The 20157-nt window shown below is 38.7% G+C and overlaps 1 protein-coding gene across 1 annotated transcript in view; it reads left to right on the top strand.

Moving 5' to 3' along the window:
* The window catches only part of LOC150095872 (cGMP-dependent protein kinase, isozyme 2 forms cD4/T1/T3A/T3B-like), a 191579-nt gene that overhangs the window by 20703 nt on the left and 150719 nt on the right, over window positions 1-20157 (top strand). The window lies entirely within an intron of this gene.

Genomic DNA, 20157 nt, shown 5'->3' with positions numbered 1-20157 from the left:
GCCTTAATCTTGCTGAAAAATAAAATGATCAGTTCTATGGAAATTAAGTAAAGTAGGAAGCATTGCATTATCCAGAATGTACAGATACCTGTCGGAGTTCAGTGTTCGGATCACTACAGAGTTCCGAGGCCAAACGGGGGGAAAAACAGGACCATACCATCACACCGCCACTTCTTAATTTCTTAGTTGGAGTTATGCACTCTGGTAAGAGGCATTCACACACCCGTCCATCTGCTCGGTAGAGGGTGTAACATGATTCGTCGCTCCATAACAGCTTTCCAAGCTTTCACGTCCCACTATAATCGCCCTTTGCATCACTGAAGATGACGCTGCACGTTGGTTTGGGTAATGTGGGGCTTGTATATTGTGATCCTACCATGGAAACCCATGTTGTGAGCCTCGGTTCTGAATATTTTTGTGCAGATTCGTGTTCCAGTCGCCTGGAATTCTGCATTCAATGTGTAGGCTGACGAATGGCAGTTTTTATATAGCATCTTATATCTTTCATAGCATCTTATGGTCACGTTCGTCGAGCATGTTGGTTCATCCACTGCAGGTAGTACTTGCATTGATGCTCTGCGCTTCCTTATTACTATGCTATCAGTGATTGTGCTCTGCATTTTGAAGTCACTGATCTGGGATGGCCCAAATGGTCAACAACTTCCAAACAGATAGGCCTGCAACATGGCATCCTATCATAACACCTCTTTCAAACTCCATCAGTTCCCTTTTCTCAGCCATTTCACCTGGCCACAGTTGCACTGACTTGGGAGAATCATATTTCTTCAGTTTATACTGGCAACAAACACCTGACTCATTACATGGCACCAGTCTGGTTGGCCAAGTATATCCATTCTCCAGCCAAGAGGGGTCCTAACATGTGTCCTGCTGCAGTATAACCTTTGATGTCTTACCATAAAAATCAAATAAAAAATAATTATTGCATAGCACGATGCACCTGGCCCATGGGGGGATCCATTGATTTGACATTAAATTGTTCCGCTGTCCCAAAATGCAGAGCACACTCTGGCAGGCAAAGGGCATGATTTATGGGATGGATCACTATCCATACTGGTTTTGACCTTCGTCAAGGTCTTCATTTTGCTTCTTGTATGTGAAAATATGACCTTTATCATTGGGTTAACTCAGTATCTTCACATGTCAGTCTCTGTTGATGAGACTTGAGTATAGGTCAAAATCAATGTGGATGGATGGTGGCTCTTTCATTAATGCATGGCATTATACAAAGGAGTGTATTATGGAGCACTGGGGCAACTTGAAGTAACTGGCTCTGTATGCAGAAAGCCTACTTATGAAGATGGGTGGTCTATGACATGAAACACCTTTATAAAGGTTTTCCCCCCTCCAGCTGATGGTGAGTTAGCTTGTCTGATATAGAGGTGTGGCAAAAACAGGCAAACTGACGAGAAGAATTCACAGTTTACAGACAGTATACTGGCTTATGGGTAAGGAATCAACCACACAAGCTTTTGTGTGGTTGATGCCTTCTGCATGAAATAACCGGAATAGGATTATTCCATGCCCTTCTGTGCCATAGAAATCAAATAAAAAAATAATTGTTACATCGCTTGATGCACCCGACCCATGGGGATTACACCACATAGATGCATGTAACGCATCTATGGTGTATAATCCATAAGATCCTGTAATGTCTAAAGTTGATGTTCCTTTTCTCATGTTAGCCATAGTTACTTGCTTTTGTTGTATAGTATGGGATTCTTGATGATGATGATCAGTTTTTACTTAATTTGGAACAGTTATATAGTTCTGGTTTTGTACCATGTTGTCACATTTCACCAATTGTCGCTCCTGTTTTGGACTTAATGGATGTGATCCTGCCTGTTTTCTTCTTAGGTTGGTCAGCTGTATTTGGCCACACGGTTGACCTGATATTTTCTGTTTATTGCACTCTACGTGTAATGCTAACATGTACTGGTTTTTGAGGTGCTCTTACTAGTCCATCTCTCTCTCTCTCGCGTTGTTCCTCATTCAGAATTTCCCAGGACACACAGCCCTTGCTCGTTATCACAAGCTGCACATGAGTACAGATACTGCCCCAATCACGTAACTGCTGGTGGATTAGATTTAGGGATTGCATGGTGATCTGACGTTTTGATCTCTTGAGTGTATAGTTGCTGCTGTAATAACTGACAATTGGAATTAGTTGCACAGCATCGGTGGAATTTCTAAATAGTTCAAATAATGTTTTGTCACTAGAGCAGAGTTTCTGGATTACGTAAAAAATAAAACAAACGAAATACAAAAATATATAAAATGAATAAAAAAAATCCTTACTCTCCCTCAATATTACTGCACTATTGGTTCGCAGTTTTTCGTGGGTGGAGTCGCAAAAATGTGCATTGGTTTAAATCAGATTACAGAAAAAAAAAAAAGCATAGGAATTTATTACATTACAGAATTAGGACTTTGGCTGACCTACAAAAACGGTGTATGGCGTTCTTGATAGCAATATCGTTTATTGAAAATATTGTGCCGTTGTCATTACAAGAACCTATTGTTTCCATGGAAACGCATCTATTTGAAAGTAGCAAGCGTTTTTAATATACAGATGTCGACTTTTATTTGTTAGCTACGGGGATTATGCAAGGAAGGTGACTGCGTGTCTGAATACATGAAGCAGGAGTTCGCCTCTGTAGCGCAGTCGATAGCTACGATACTTTTGATGAGTTAGACGCTATCCTACGAGAGCCAGTTATTTCCCCTCTGTTCCAAAATGTGTTTTTAATACCGCATAACATGTAAACTCAATTCTGTAAATTGACACCTGCCCTCATACTCTGTTCCTTATGGTGTAATCCATAAATCTCAAATGCTTCTTATAAAAGTTCAAAAAATCAGTTATTTGGCTCGAAAGCCAGTTACACATTTCTATCAGCTGCACAGTCTTCCATGTGGTAGATCGATTTTGTGTTCATTATCGTAATGCCACCTTAAATCTCGCACAGAATAACATTAAGTTAATCATCAATTTACGTGAGACCAGGATATTTTTGTAGGATAAATTTGCTTTTTGAAAATATAAAACGTGGCTGATTCTTAATGTTAGCCGAATTTTTGAATTCAGGTCATTGTCCAAAATAAAGTAAATAATTTCAGTGTAAATATTTCATTAACAGGAATTTGAAGTGACTCGTTTTCAAGAAACCGCTTAAAAGTGAAGTGAATAGATTTAGCTCGCATTTATCTTCAGAATATATGATATTAATATTTCCTTCTCGAGTAGGGGGAAAAATCTATTTTAGAATTTTGCGTCAGGATTTAACTGAACAAAGTCCAAGTAACAACATGAAGGATTCAATCAATTGTGACTGGGATGCCAGTTCATTTGGTAAAGAGTCCTGAATGAGCCGGTGCTGACTTTAAAATATTTTTCGGGTTGCAGAATCGACCTTGTAATACTCATAGCTTGTTTTTACATGCATTGAGCTTCTGATGAAACAGAGCCAATGTAGGTGAAGGGGAACGCATGAACGATTGCAGCAAAGAAAAGTGGGACGCCTGAGAATTTGACGCAGCGTTGGTGTAAATAGCTGTAAGTGTAGTCCATTTAGGTCTACAGTCCCTGTATGCCATCCTGTAGTACAGCTATTAAGGTTCAGTCAATTTGCTCTACCAAAAGTCCATGGTACCGTGAGAATCATTTCTTGGAAATGTTTTAGTTGTCCATAGAGGTTGTCGACACAATCGTAATATACAAGCCATTTTTCATAATGAATGCCTTTAATGGTCAATGAGTATTGGAAGTTATTTCTTCAGCGCAACTTAGCATTGGAAATTATCTTTGGCATAAATTTTAATGTATTTATGAAAGGGTGAAGGAATTAATAAAATGGCTGTTTGATGTCTCTGTATAGTTTGCACACACTACATTAATGCTTTAGAAGTCGGTGTAGCATTTTCATTATACGACTACTGAATTCAATCGCTTTTCTCACGAGTAGCAGAATTCAGAATGTCGTAATTGGCGGCAAGATGAGCCATTACGATGAACTGAGTTACCAGTTGATGGGATCTGCGATCCTAGCACCTTCTTTCCCTAAGGTCACAGCTTTCATATATGTGAAATAAGAATTTCATTAAGGAACACAAAGAACATTTCTAGGGCTTATCTTTTCAACGGAACGTTTATATTTAACTGGTTTGAATAAACTGGATGCAAGGATAACTTGCAAATTTTATGCAAGTAATCTCTGAGTACTTTATAACTCAAGCTGAGTTGGCCTTTCTCATATGGAGTTTCCTCCCGGAAGAACACGCTATACATAATACGCAAGCCTCAATAAGCTTTAGTTGTTCCGACCGTAATTCCCAATTCATCCCCTGAACATTCGTAAGCCTAAATTTGCATAAACGCTTATGAACATTCATAAGCGTTTATGCAAATGGCTAATACATTGCTTACAATAAGCGAACTATAATCTCTCTAAAGTTGCAATAATCGTTAGTTCAAAACCCGTGTTGCCTAAATATGGTTTTCGAAACGGCAATGGCATGCTCTCTTTGATTGGAATAAACATGGTTAATTTCCATCATACGTTTTTTTTTTGTAATAGATGGGTGATATAGCTTTTTCATGAAGGTAACATGGTTTTTTCTCCTCCCACAAAACAGAGAAATTACCTGAAGAAGACGCATTTAATAAAGATATGTTTATTAAATTGAATGCGGTTGGATAGATTCAAAGTGAAGTGACCGGCTAAGAATCCCCGTAACTTCATTCAGGTAACTTCTTCATAATAAAGCTAAAGCCCCAATAATCCTTCGTTTCGTGTATATTACAATATGCATCTTCAAGGAAACAAGCTGTAACATTCGCACACTTAGGACTACGAAAATAGGTTTTAATTTTACATAACGGCATACTGTTCATAAAGAGATTATTGCTGACCACTGAGCTCGCGGCTGCATTTTTTCTTCTCCTGCAGTCAGATTTCAGTATTTTAACGGACAAACTGCAGCATTAGCAGGTTCTTACGAGTTAATGATTTTTAGGTGCATTTTGCAGAATGCGCATACCAGTGGTGCATCCGGAATAAACACAAAGAGTAATTTGTTAATACTGTATATACAAAATAGGACATAATGGTTTTTGCCTACCCGTGGAGGCCATTGATAAGAACCCACTTATTTAGATTTGTTTTGACTCTTCATTAGCTAATAATGATCTCTTGCGCCAAAGGCTGCAATTCGGCGACATGAACTTATTTAGTGAGTAGGTGGAACTAGGTCTACCTACTCACTGATGAGACCTCAAAAAAGGTCGAAAGCGGTCTAGGTAGTGACCTTCTCTCATAATGTTGAACAGTAATACAGCTCCTAGGAGCTAAGTTCACATGATGGGTAAATAGCAAGAATAGTGATCGGAGCTTGCTCCACCCTTTCTATGAGTTGCCTCAGCTTGCACTACCTTAATGGATCAGGTGCTGCACTATCCAGGTATTTGCTTACGCTTGGAATCGCCTAACTTTATATAGTTTCTATATTCGGCATGAAACTCTTTGAGTTTCTTATTCGGCTAAGAAACAATATGAAATATAATATCCCTTAACTTAAATATATTTATTTATTTATTATGTTAATCCCATCAAAAGACGTACATTGATGAGTGGTCTCAGCTTGATAATGGAGAACCTGCTCTATAGAGTTTAAACATTGTACTTTTTCACGCCACTTCAGGCCTTCAATAAGCATTTCAGTATTCCCACACTGGGTGACGAAAATTGCCTACCATCTGAACAAGAGAGAAAACATGTTATAACTTTAATCTGTTATGTGTTCATAACTTTCTCTGAAGGAGACGTTCATACTCGTATTTGAAACTGATTCTGTGGAGAAGGCGAGCTCCCTTCCAAAGGATACTGTTTGGTTTCGGCATCATCTTGTGCGATATCACACTTTTGAGGTGTAAGATATTTAATGTAGTACCGATGTTCGCTAATTCTCCCTCCCCCCCTCAAAACGGCCAATCGCTTACGAATCTCAAACTCCTAGAACTCCTTTTCCATGGCAAACTGAATATGTGAATGTAGGCTGTTGATTCATTTTCAGAATGAAGCCAGATTGCAAATAATATCATCTACATAGCAAACCAAAAAGAGGACTGAGATTATGTTTTCTAGATGCCAATAGTGGGGACAGAGGGCTCCCTTGGCTTTATCACCAAACTGTTTATTATTTATTTTTTTTTTCAACTAAAATATCCCGATTATATAACGAATTCGATAGCTTCACAACATCTGGAGGGAAATCATCATAAGAAGACAAATAGTATGAGCAATGGGGATGTTAGTGAAATAACATAGCTGACTTTTTGTATAGAAATATCAGAAAAACAGCTGACTTTTGAGAGTGTATAGGGAAATATCATTTATTATTATCCCCCCCCCCCAAAGAAAATATGTAGAATTCTTGATAAATGTTGTAGATAGACCACTATGTGCGCATAATAGACTGGGATGTCCGTTTTTTTCACTTCGCCATTCTTTATGTAGGAGTGTCAATACAGTTCGCAATGGGTCACACAGGACAGCCTTCTTTATGTATTTTCGGAAAACAATAAACTGCGTACTTCGGAAGGCTTCCGAAGTACGCAGTTTTTCACTGTATTGTTATCCCAGCTGACATCTTCATCAAAGGGGCTTATTCAATTTTCTAATCCGTACTTTGGTAGGGTTATAACTTATTCCTCGATAAGTAGAGACATTCTGTAAAAAGAGGTCTATCTGGCTCTCATACTTGTCTTTATTCATTACAAAGCTACGGCTTTTCCTTTATCCTCGTCTTAGGTTGTTAGTATCATGACTTTAAAGATTGCATTCGATATTATGAAAAAAAATCGGGTTCGAAATAGTTTTAGGTACAACGGCAACATCATTACTTATTGACTACCCGTTTGTCTGTAGGAGAGTTCCCAACGTATATTTGTGTTCCTTTCGATATAAGAAATCCTATTTTTACTTCGCTCTATGTGAATGATTCTAGAAGAGCAAGTTAATGATCATTTAGAGACACGAAGACGATATGCAGTAATCATTCCTTTTAAATCAGAAATAGATTGTATACTATATGCTAAATATCTTTTAACTAGTGGAAGTTGGTTTCGTACCAAGGAAAAGCTTGTGCGACTATAAATCTCATGAGCTCCTGGCAAATTAATGTCTCTAAATCTAGCAAATGTAGAAATAACTTTGTATCACGGCATTCTTTAAGGAACACAATCCGAAAACGAAGCTTACCTTGCACGACTGATTATTCCCCTAATTTGCTTGTTAGCTAAATTCTTCCCTTTGAAGGATTTTTTATTATGAAGTCTTATTATCCTTCAAGTAAATTCGTCATGTGAAGGATGAAGTGTCATTATCCTACAAGTAAATTCTTCCCTGTGAAAGATAATGAATCTCATTATCTTTGTATGGATTACAGCCTACGTCACTCACTTTTCAATTCACCATGGAAAAGAAGAGCTATGGGAGTTGACCTTCCTTGGACATCGTACTTTCGCGCACCGCCTCTGGTACTTTGATGGGATGTTTACTAGTGGACAAATACATCAAAGTTCCTCATATCTCGCATTAAATCGGGGTTGTCAAATTCTTAATAAAGAGAACATACCATTTGCTGTTCCCTTTAATTCTTAAAACAAGAACTGCTCACCATCCACACTTTAATGGAATCAAATGGCTCCAATTATACTCAATGGATAATAGACATCTACATTCATACACCGAAGGATACTTCGGTAGAATGGAGGCTTTGCAATTCCATATATTTATCACATTTCCGGACATGTAGATAGAATCTTTAAGAAGTTTCGCCTAATACCGACATATTTATCCATCAACAAAATTTCTTATCAAAGGCGAAACGTTCGTCTATTGTAGTTAGTAAGAGAACGTTTCGCCTTTATCTCTGGCTGGTGTTGACAACGGCCTCCGTGTCCAAAGTATGTTTGGACACACAGGCCATTCTGGGGAAAAAGAATTAGCGAACATAGACTTGAATGCTTTAAACCTAAAAATTTAATGTCGCACAACACAGAGGACTGAAATAAACAGTATCCTTCGGAAAGAGGCTCGCCTTACCTACGAAAAGTTTTAAATACAAACAGCTCTTCAGTGGAAATTTTGAACCCTACGCCAGTCTAATTTGAATCGGATTGATTACCTCCCCCAAAAAATAATAATAAAAAAAAACGTTTGGGAGATTCTCATCAGATGTGATTATTAAGAGAGACCTCCAGAGAGTCGGGAACTCATCGAGGGAGGCCATACTATTCGCACCAACTGCCATACCTTTTCTTGAATTCATTCACGCTACTTGCACACGCACAACATCCAGTAGCAATCCATTCCAGTCACGCACCACTATGAGAGAAAAATCTAGATCTCACCCCCTTCTTGGCGGCATTCATTCTCAACTTCCAAGGATGCCCTCCTGTCCTTTCTCCACCTCCATAAAATGAAAAATTCCAACTGAAATACTGTATGACCTTTCAGAAGTTTGTAAGTCAATCATATCACTCCTCTTTCTCCTGTTTGCAGCCTACAAATTCTCAATCAGTCTTCATAATCTGTATTCCACAATCTTGATAGCATTTTAATACTCTAATTTGCACTCTCTCCACTGTATAAGAATCACAACGGAAACCAGATCTGCCACAGTAGTCCAAGTGAGGTCTTATCAAGGCCTTATAAAGAGGCAAAATGATTTATCTTCATATGTCAAGGTTCGTTTCAGCATTGCCATTATTCTCTGAATTGTATTTACACTTTTTGCTATATGACCCTTGAACTGCCTGTCAACTAAAACTGCAGTATTCCTAGCTCCTTAATTTCTTCAAGCATAACCCTACCAATATAATACGACATTGGATATCTAATCACACCAAAGTGCATGACTTGACGTTTATTACATTCAAATGACAGCCATTTTCACATCTCTACAATTTCAGCTCATTCAAATGATTCTGCAAGCACTGCATATCAGCAGCACTCCTGATTACCTTACCCATCTTTGCATCATGAGCAAATAGCTATGTCACATGTCAGTTCCCTCCCAATGTCATTAATGTACAGATTGAATAACAATAGAGCAAGGACTGATCCTTGAGGCACAGCACACCATTGGTTACTTTGAATCTTGCAGATTCAACCCCCCCACACACATAACGCTTTTGATATCTGTCAGTCAGCCATCCTCTTATCCATGTCAATAGTTTATAATTCAATCCCATATTCTCCAATTTATGCAACAGTCTTCCATGCTGTATTCTGTCAAAAAGCCTTACCAAAATCCAAAAGTATCATGGTGTATCCATTCCCCTTGTCTAACTTAGTGGTAACATTATAGAATGTGAGCAAGTTGCTAAAACATGACCTTCCCTTGGTAAATCCATGCTGTTCATTGCAAATTAGAGATTCTCCGTCAACCCCATTTCTGAATGCCAGCCCTGACCAGCCTTTCCAAAATCTTTACCACCACACCTGAGATACTGATTGGTTGGTAGTTAGATACATCATTCTTTGCACCATCCTTGTGCAATGGGATTACCATACATTCTTTCAAATCCTGTGGAATTTTCCCTGTTCTGAGACTCAAATTATATAGCCTAGTCAAGGGAATAGCCTGTTCAGCTGAACTCTGTTAGCATCTGTGCTGATATCCCATCAGTTCATATTGCAGAATTCTTATTCAGTTTGTGCAACAGCTCTAGCACTTCTCCACATCCACATGAGTTGCCTCGTATGGTGAAGAGGTAGCGGTGAATTCAATATTGCATATACCAGGTTGATAGCTTTTAGCAAAATGGGCACTCATTAGTTGAACAATGACTTTTGCATCAGTCACCCGCATACCATCTGTATTCAGTAGAGTTATTCTTTCAAATTCATTCTTTCTTTTACTTGCAGCATAACGACAGAATTCTTTTGGGTTGTCTTTATCTTGCAAAGCCAGATTCTTTTCGTAATCAGATTAGCTTTCCATAGAACACTTGTGACTCTTCTGACCAGCCGGTTATAATTATCATAACTGACGTTATCCTTATGTACACGGTAATTCACATCATCTTTTTCTTACGAATCTCTTGCTTAATTACATTATACACCCATTTCACTCCTATTCTATTTATTCTTCGAACTCTGATACCATGGCACACAACCCAGCATACCCCTCAGGTGGTCATAATTTCCTGCTTTGCAGTTCATCATGTAACCTTTTCTGAATGGAACATTCATAAACTTAGTCACTTCCCAAGTGAGTGCCGCATGATCACTGTCACCAACCGGCGGCAGAATAGTTACGCCTTTAACTGAAACCCCTTTGTCGTTATAATCGGATCTGATATTTGACCTCGAGCTCCTGTCACACGCTGCTTGAGGAAGTTGTCTTGCAACAGGTCAATAAATTCAGTTTCATTATTTTCATGGCTACTCAATCAATGTTCGGATTATTAAAGTTCCCCCATTCTGACTCTTTTCGTACCCATCATATTTACTTGCTGATGCATTTCTTCGTCACTAACAAGCGATCTACCAGGTCTGTAACTATACCCGACTGTGTATTTAATCTTGTTAGACTCCACCTCACACCAGATGGCTTCAAGCTCACTACCACATGAAAAATTGTTACTGGTATTGCAGTCATAAGTCTCAAGTCGAACCGGATTCAAGACATTTGCCATCATTAGCAGCACGCCCCCCCCCCTCTCTCCTATCCTGTGTATCCTTTCTAAAAATACTGTACCATTTGCACTCGATACCAGTTAGTACGTTTGCTTCTGATAGCCAAGTCTCACTAATCCCCACAACATGAGAACTTAATATATTAACCAAGGTAACAAACTACACATTTGTTTTTGATACTCATTCGTGTACAGACAATAAATTACCCGCATGCCGTTTTGCATACACTTGTTTGTGGGTTGCATGACACAATTAGACAACTTGCAGATCTCTGTTCTTATCTAGTTCCTTACTTATGCAGACATCGTTACGCATGGTTAATAGGTACGAACCGTTGGAAGTTTATTTTCTACTTGGTTAGACTATAATAAATTTAGTTTAATCCTTTACCCAAGTGTAAGCTTGGGTAAAGGATTAAAATTCAGCGCCTGAAGTATCTTCAGGCTGAGGCAACTCGTAGTAAAGGTGGACCAAGCTCTCATCACCTCCCCCCCCCCCCTTGTCTCAGTATCTCCTATAATGCAAGGCACATCTCCTTGCGGACATGTATGGCAGATACTGAGACAAGGAGTGATGAGAGCTTGGTCCACCTTTACTACGAGTTGCCTTAGTCCTGAAGATACTTCAGGCGCAAACTTTGTTTGCTTACACTTGGGTAAAGGAGTAAACTAAATTTATTATAGGTACGAACCGGACGAACACAGAATTGTTCTCTCTTCATAACCATTCCCATCATTAACACAATTACCTAATAATGTCGCTCTTACAGATTTTCACGATTCCTCCCATCAGAATTCAGTTTCTCTGAGTGTGTTAGGTCTTATATCAATTAATAATTTTTCAAGGCTCTTGATGCTAAACGCATTCAGGTGTATTCCGTCCCTCTTATACAAATCCATCTTCCTTCAAACTCACATCCAAAAACTCTCATCCATTCCTTCTACACAGCCTACGCATCGAATCATTTGCCATCATAATCCTTCTTAATTCATTTTTATCATATCAAGGTAAAAACATACTTTTTTCACTCTTCACTCTCGCTTCTTCCAACAACTCTTTCATGTCCTCTCTCATACTGAACTTATCGCTATTTAAGCCGTTAGTGCCTACTACAATTACGATCTCATGTTATATTTTTAATTTGTGTACTGGGAAAGCTTGACGTTACAACTCGCTCATCAATGAAATGCTTTCTGATAGTCACCATACCAAATAACATCCTCCTTTTTATAAAGAACTTTACTTACCAGATTTTTGTTATTACGCACCAACTTACCTGATTCCGTGCTTTGTTTTCCATTTTGCTGCTGAACTTTTTTATTCTCCCTAAACGCCGCTCAACTTTTAGTTTCGTCGTCGTCTGTTTAATAATCCGCTTTAGGCCCAGCGATCTCGGAGGTGAAATTATTTTTATTATCTTTAGTGGATACAATCTTGTTCACTACTTCATTTGTTTCGATTCTTCTGCGTTTTTCCATTTTACACCTGTATTTAATATTAAAATGTTACAAAAAATGTTATAAAGACACTAAATACTCCAAATAACACGAAAATCTATCAAATATACTATAAAACTCTAATTTCGTAATGAAAAACAATAAAACAGATAGAAACAGATACGTTTTATACGAGCGGTAAATTACACTGACCAATCACAATATAACCTCGAACCAAAAACTAAGGAATATCGGAAATGATTTATTACATATATATGATATGATCTACTGCGCGGCAAGTTGGGACTGTTTAGGTTGAATAAATTCCGTTGCCTTGTTAGATTAGCGAAGGACTAGCCTTCCAATTTTCTTGTTTTATAGAAACTGCATGTTTTACGCGTCTTCTATAATAGTGGCATAGACTGATAAGCCTTTTCTGGATGTCCTTGAAATTATTCGATATATTCCAATATTATATGCTTAGTGTTGTAATGTTCTCATAGTATAATTTGCTTCACGTCAGTAAATGTACTCTTGCTTCATTTCCAGATAATATTGATGTCCTAAAATAACAGAGCCAAACCGAAGGTAGAGCGGGCGGTGGCACCTATCTTTTGTGACCTTCGTTTCTAAATGTGGATATCATTTCGCATGTAAAGATATTCCCAACTTGATGGCTGACGACATTGCTCCGTGTGCGGACGCTTAACTGAACTTTGAGCACGTGATCGACCGTTGGTTGTTTGCCGCGCTGAGCTGATCTGTGGTCGGAACACGTGAATGTTGTTGGTGCGTCACGTGTAGCGCCAGTTAATAAGCATTTCTATAGTATAAAGGTGGTTTTCATTTGACATTTAAATAGCTCCGAAAGGTGTGTGCACTCGTGAGGTGTACGTTCTGCATGACGCATACTTCTCATCACGTAGACCTGCAGCTGTTTCGAGACCAATTGACGGTTTTCCTGTTACTCTTCTTAATGCAGTGATTTCCATAGATATGCGAAGTACATAATTAAGGCATATTTCAGCCTATCGGTAACTTTTATTTAGTCGGGCTGTTCACATCAAAAACAACCCTTATTTCAACTAGAGAAAGATCGAAAAGTTTTAGGAATTTTAGTTGAAATTTGAGAGAAAAAAAAAAAAAAACTCGCAACAAAGCAAAGTTTTGTTAACAAATATGTCGAACCATCTCATTTTTGGTTTTGGTCGAATAAAGGCACAAATTTGGCAGGATAAACTCGATCAGTGCATAATCCAATAATAAGAAAATAATCATAAAGGCGATGCGCAGTTTTATACGAACTTTTTGTATAGTTGAGACCACTCATTATCACAACTGCGAAAGTCATTTTGTGGCATATGTGCTTGTAAGCATACTTTATTATTATTATATTATTATAATTATTAAAAGAGACCTCCAGGGAGTCAGAGATTCATCGAGGGAGGCCAAATTCTACACACACCAGCTATCATACTTATTCTTGAATTCATTCACACTGATTGCACATACCACATCAAAAGGCAATCCATTCCAATCACGCACTACTCTCTGAGAGAAAAATCTGGCCCTCACACCCTTCTTGGCGGCCTTCATTCTCAGCTTCCAAGGATGCCCTCTCGTCCTTTCCCCACCCTCCATAAATTGAAAAATTCAATCAATTTGAAATCCTGTATGACCCTTTCAGAAGTTTGTAAGTCTCAATCATATCATCCCTCTTTCTCCTGTTTGCTGGTATCTGCAGTCTAGAAATTCCCAATCTGCCTTCATAATCACTCCACAATCCTGATATCATTTTTGACACTCTCCTTTGCACTCTCTCCAATATATCAGAATCACAACGGAAACCAGAAGATCAGACCTGCGCACAATAGTCCAAGTGAGGTCTTTATCAAGGCCTTGTAAAGAGCCAAAATAACATCCTTATTCTTTACATGTGAACGTTCGTTTCAGCATTGCAATTATCTTTTGAGTTGTATTTGCAATATTTGCCACATGACCCCTAAACTTCAACTTCCTATCTACTAACACTCCAAGATCTCTAGCCTCATCGGTTTCTTCTGGCCTCATCCTTCCAATATAATACGACATTGTATATCTAATCATGCCGAAGTGAATGACTTTACATTTACTGACATTGAACTGACACCCATTTTCCCATGCCTACAATTCCAGCCTATTCAAATCATTTCTGCAAAGACTGCATATCAGCAGCATTCCTGATTACCCTACCTATCTTTGCATCATCAGCAAATAACTATGTCGTTTGTCAAATCTTTCCCAGTATCATTAATGCACAGATTGAATAACAGTGGACCAAGCGCTGATTCATGTGGTACACCACTTGTTATTTTTATTTATTTATTATTATTATTTTTTTATTTATTAATTTTTGTACTGGTTATGGGCAGTACTACCGTTACATCAGGTACAGACATCTCGTCCAGACTTGATATAGGCCTAAGCCTTTACAAGTGTTTAACCCTATACCTGTTCTAGTTATCGTTGTAGTCATTCTCTGGTGGCAACGCCATGCCACCAGTTGCCCTGTAGGGCCCTCAAGGAAAGAACTTTTATATCCTTCTGCGTAAGCCTAAGCTGTTTTAAGTCCTTATAACTATCTGTACTCCATACGCCATGTAAAGAGATGGTGGCGCTGGTAAGCCTCGGAGTTGCCCCATGCACCTCCCATATCTTACTAACCAGATCTTCGTTATTTTTATAATAATTTACTATATTATTATGGCTATAGGCCTGTTCCCACCACCTGGGCATCAACTACCCAAACGTCTCCATCTCTTTTAATCACTAAGTCTGGCTTACGCAAACCCACGGATATCCTATAATGTGGTTCCACCGCAGTCTCCCAACCTTTGTTCTTAAAGCGGTTGTTCAGAATGGAGACCACGGCATCATGCCTCCCACGCGGACCCCATGGGTGCGGAAACGACACTGGGCTATATGAGACAATGTCTCACTGTAGTGGCAGCCATCCCTACAGTTGGAGTCGTCACTACCCCATCGAGCTGTGCGGGCTCGAGTAGGCAGAGCATTGATCCTCGTCCTGATAAGATCAATCTACTTGAATCCAGGGAGGAGTCTGGTGCCATCCCTTACCCAATCATGCTGGGGAGGCACCAGATATGACTTTTAAAGGAGCATCACCTACAGAACAGTGCAACAGAGATGCCCATCTCTTGTGTTCTGCGGGTGCTGACTCCATTAAAGTACCTTGATAATGGGACCAGCCTTTAGCCCGCCTCAAGTCTTCTTCTATTAATGGGCTATAGAAAGCCTCTCTGCAGATGGGGGAAGAAGATAGTTCTAACTGCGCGATTCCTGACAGCCGCAGGCGTGGGATCAGCCATCTAAGTGATAGCACCCCAAGCCCACCATCCTTCACCCTCGCATGGAAATATGCAGTGAGTCGGAAGCCGCAGTCGGAGCCATGATCTCACGGCGGAACGGATAGCCCTGTCCATTCGGGACAGTACCGAGATATATGTCCTACCACGCACCAACTTGTGGTAAAAGCGAGGTAGGAGATAGTGGGAAAGGAAAAACAGTCTTTGCTGGGACTTGAGAGGAGCTTTCCTCAAAGAAGCGATCCCAGCTTCTAGGATAGAAGGGACAGAAGACCTTCTCTTTGGGGTGAACATGATACCGAGGTATCTCCACTCTTCCAGGATGGTCAAAGCATGCAATGGCCTTCCGTGCAGGGAAAACTCTATAGTCTCGACCTTAAGCTTCTTGTCACAACCAGAGGGGACAAGAGCTAAAGAGCAGGACTTCTGTACATTAATAGAAAGGCCTCGAATAGAGAAGTCAATTGCCTGGTCAAGGAGTTCCTGCAAGCCTATCTTAGTAGAGGCTATGAGAATAAGATCGTCCGCAAAGGCCATAGCATTAAAGGAAGAAACGCCTAGAGTGTAGCCTATATGGCTAGGAAGAGATTGAAGAAACTCATCTATGACGCAGTTAAAGAAGAGGGGGAGATAGAGGATCATCCTGGCGAACACCCCGCACTGCAGGAATAGAAGTTGCACGGGACCATGTAGTGATAGTGATGGAGCTACCCAAGTATAGCTCCATAACATAGGAAAGAAAGGGTTCTGGACATCCAGCAATAGACAGCGCTCGAAGGAGAGCAGGAAGGGAGACACTGGTCAAAGGCCTTTTGGAGGTCCAGCGACGCCATCTAGAGGCTTAAGGTGGCGTCGGGAATCAGAAGAGAAGAAAGAAGATATATATTCTCGGCACAGCCGTCCGAAGAGACAAAAGCTCTCTTTGTCTATAATCATGCTGCATATGTTGCTGAAGTCGTTTAACTAATATTTTATAACACAAAGAAAATGGTAATAGATCTAAAGTCTGATGCACAGCTTTAAGTTTCTTTCTTCGGAATGAAGATAGTTCTTGAAGCATGTAAGTATGGTGGTATTACTTTACTGGAAAGGAGAATGCCCACTAAGTATTGAAGAATCTTCAACGGCACTTCCGAAGCCTAAATGCAGGAAAGCCATCCAGGTCCTGAGGCAGAGAAATTGGATGGAAGAGTTGCTTTAATCTCCTGGATGGAGACAGGCTGGTATATTTGAAGGGCAGGAATGGACCTCATTATCGTAGGTCGATCATCATAATCAGGGGAGTGTGGAGGTGGAGCAGAAAAGACTGTACTCCAGAATTTGACAAAATCATCATGTAAGTTTGCTAGAGGTGGAGGGGAAGCACCGTCAAGGATGGCTTTGGCACATTGCCCTCTATTTTTATAGCAGGCCTGCATAGCCATAGGCCCTCTTCCTCTGCTACCTTAAACCTTGCAGACTCAGATCCCCCCGTATACCACTTTTTGATATCTGTCAGTCAGCCTTTTGTCTCGTCTAATCTTGCTATTCAAGTGGCCCAATTTGAAACGCTGCCAAAAGTTTTAGCCGAGATTCTGAATACTCAATTCCATTAAATTTCGTGGAACGACACCAGAAATATTATTAGTTCGAATTGATATTAAACTCGAGTGAATATTCCAAATAACGTGTTTTAAAACTAAATTCCATTCAACTTGAATTGTCATCGCCTTATATCTTCTCGAAACTTTTACTCAAGTTTTATTCCTGCAAAGAATTGCATTGAAACGAAACTTGAGGTGAATTTTTTTTTTGTAAATCCTAAGTATCATTTTAAGAAAAATCGTACAGGGACTGATTATAAAACCGAATACTACTTGACGCATTTACGTAAGGCACTTTTAAAACGGCTATAAATGTGATCACTCTCCTACAAGTGAATGCTGTTTGTATAATGTATCGTTTTATACGAGCCATGCCACGAAGATGTGCAGTATTATGCACGAAAGTTTCGCCTTCAGAATTCCAGATGAATATATTTTCCCCATAAATAGCATTAGGATTTCAGATATTATTTCACGCTATTATAATGTGTAATCATATCTAGTCCAGTCGGTTTGTATTCAGCTGTTTTTTTAAGATGCTTTTCGTGCGGAAGCAGGTGTAAGTATCTTTTTGTCCTTCCATACGCACGCAAGTTATTTCAGAGCCATTTTATTAATAGAATTTAATAAAAGGTGGCATTTAACATGCACAGACAAAATAATAATAAAATAAAATTATTATTATTTCAACTTTTCGTTTTTTATTGTAAAAATATTTTAAAAATGGCAACTTTTCTCCTTTTTTCCCCCCTCTATAAATGGATCGTTTTAATGGCAAATTCAGGTAAAACAAAACATGAGTAAAGTGCAAGGAAGGAAATGATCGCAGATAATCATAAAAAAAAAAAAAAAGGTGTGTTTCGTGATTGCATTCCTGTGTAGTATGCGATAATGGTGACACATTCATTATTATAGTTGAAGCTAGTGCTGTACAGGGCATATGTATGCAGATTTTTTTCTTTTATTTTTTCATTTGAAGGGCAAAATTAGAAGGGCGAAAAAAGCTGAAACAATCCACAAATGTGATCGTAAATACCCAATTTTATCGATCACTTTTGAACCTACGTCTTGTTTAAAACATAGTTGCGTAGAATCATACCGAATTGTAGTTCGAACCGTTTTGCGAATAAGAATAGAAATAGAATGACGCAAATAAACTATCAAACAGTACTATCCTTTGCTCTACTCTTTACGGCCGAATGGTTTTAGTGCCACCTGCTTTTAATGACTTTGTTTACATGCAACGCTAGTTGAATTTATTCACAGAAGATTTCCGGTTGTTTGGATTTCTATTTTTTCGAGAAATTATCACGGCAAAGTTTACTTTATTCAAATAACTCCATCGAGTCAACCGTATTTACTCGTAGTCACTGTGGTACATTAAGCACATTTTGCGAAGAGCACTTTGTAAAAACGGCTCTCTGTTCAGTTATTGTGATAATTAATGTCACCTTCGCAATCGCATAGAAAAATGGTGTTACGATACGCATCTTTTTATTCTGTTTGAATTTTTAAACTATGTGAAATGTTTCTGAACTGAAAAGCTCAGCGACGTTATCATTTACGGACAACTAACTTCACAGCAACAACTAGAACTTGTTATGGAGGTATCTTTTTTGTAGTTCATTTGAACAATCGGTGGGTTTTCAGCATTTTAACAAACGGTTGATCGATTACGTTCACTGGTACGCCTGCGGTATTAAGGAAGGATTGTCACGAGCTTGAAGTCGAATGGGGAGAATAATCACAAGTTGACAAATCCGCGTAACAGAGGACATGGTTTACAGACCAAATATAATTATCCATTCAGAAGAAATAGGACTGATTAAGGATATTTATGCATAAAAAATGAATGAGTAGTTATATATACCCACCAACGAATTAATGAGTTATATTGTGAACTATTTTTGAAGGCTTCCACGAAATATGGGATAGTGACGCTTATAATATAAACAGCGCTTTTCTCCCCCTTTCTATGTGCGTTTTTTTCCCCCTTAACTACCTGAAAGTAGTCCTAATCGAAACATGAAAATATTCTATCATTTATTATCTTCGTTCTCTTGACCTATCCTCTTTCCCAGCTGATTCTGAAATCGTTTTTCTGTATTTATTGTGTTTCATGATGCAATAGCACGAATATTACCTGATCAGTGTTGGCCTTTAAATTACGTGTCACCTTTTTTCAGCTGCTATCTCGACTTATGATTCACTTTATTTATTTTATTTTTTATTTATTTTTTATTCAGTTCTATTTTTAACCTATGTGATAAATATAAGCCGACAAAAACAGCTGTGGACTTATAGCTTAGATAACATCGATAACTAATAGAACAGGAGAAACGGGAAAACAGCCGTAAATACTTTTTATTTATAAATAGAATATTCTTTTGTGTTGTTCAAGTGAGTGTGTGTGGGGGGGGGGGGAGGGAATTTAAATGACTTCGTTAAGTCTCATTAACACCAAAAAAAAAAACATTGTTTCGATAACTTAAATAGATGATTAGTGATCAGTTGATGTCAGATGATCGACACGTACCAGCCTTCCCCTCTCCCCCTTCACCCCCCAATATTTTCAACGAAAGAGGAAAGAAATCCTTTGGTTGAAAATATGAAGAGCCATAAAAAATGAAAGATGGGTTCTGGGACTTAGTTCGAGCTCATTTCTCACCCCCCCCCCTTCCCTTTCTAACTTAATTTAATCCGTTCTTAGCATTCAAGTGAAAGGGGTTTTTTTTTTTAAATTACGAATTCCACAGAATTTAAATGCAATATGGTAATTATTTTGACAGTTTGTAAATATTGTAATCTTTCTGTAATGTAATGCCAAAAGTATTGTAAAAAAAGTGAACAATTATTGAGAAAGCAGAAGATTAGTTGTAATTTAAAAGAGCTAACTTTACTGACATTTTTAATCGTTGCTGGTGTGGTATTACTCGAATTTGAAGTCGATTTATATTTTTAACAAAACAATGCCAGAAAGTAGCATCTTTGAAATTGCAGCCAGTCAGTGCTTGGCCACTTTTCACATAATTTATGAGATATCACTTTT

This window comes from Typopeltis vanoorti, chromosome 19 (genome assembly GCF_054136105.1).
Source record: "Typopeltis vanoorti isolate ZY-2024b chromosome 19, IOZ_Tvanoo_1.0, whole genome shotgun sequence".
In the NCBI taxonomy this organism is placed as follows: domain Eukaryota; kingdom Metazoa; phylum Arthropoda; class Arachnida; order Uropygi; family Thelyphonidae; genus Typopeltis; species Typopeltis vanoorti.
Note: the sequence above shows the minus strand (reverse complement) of the source record. Positions and strands in the feature narration are given on the sequence as shown.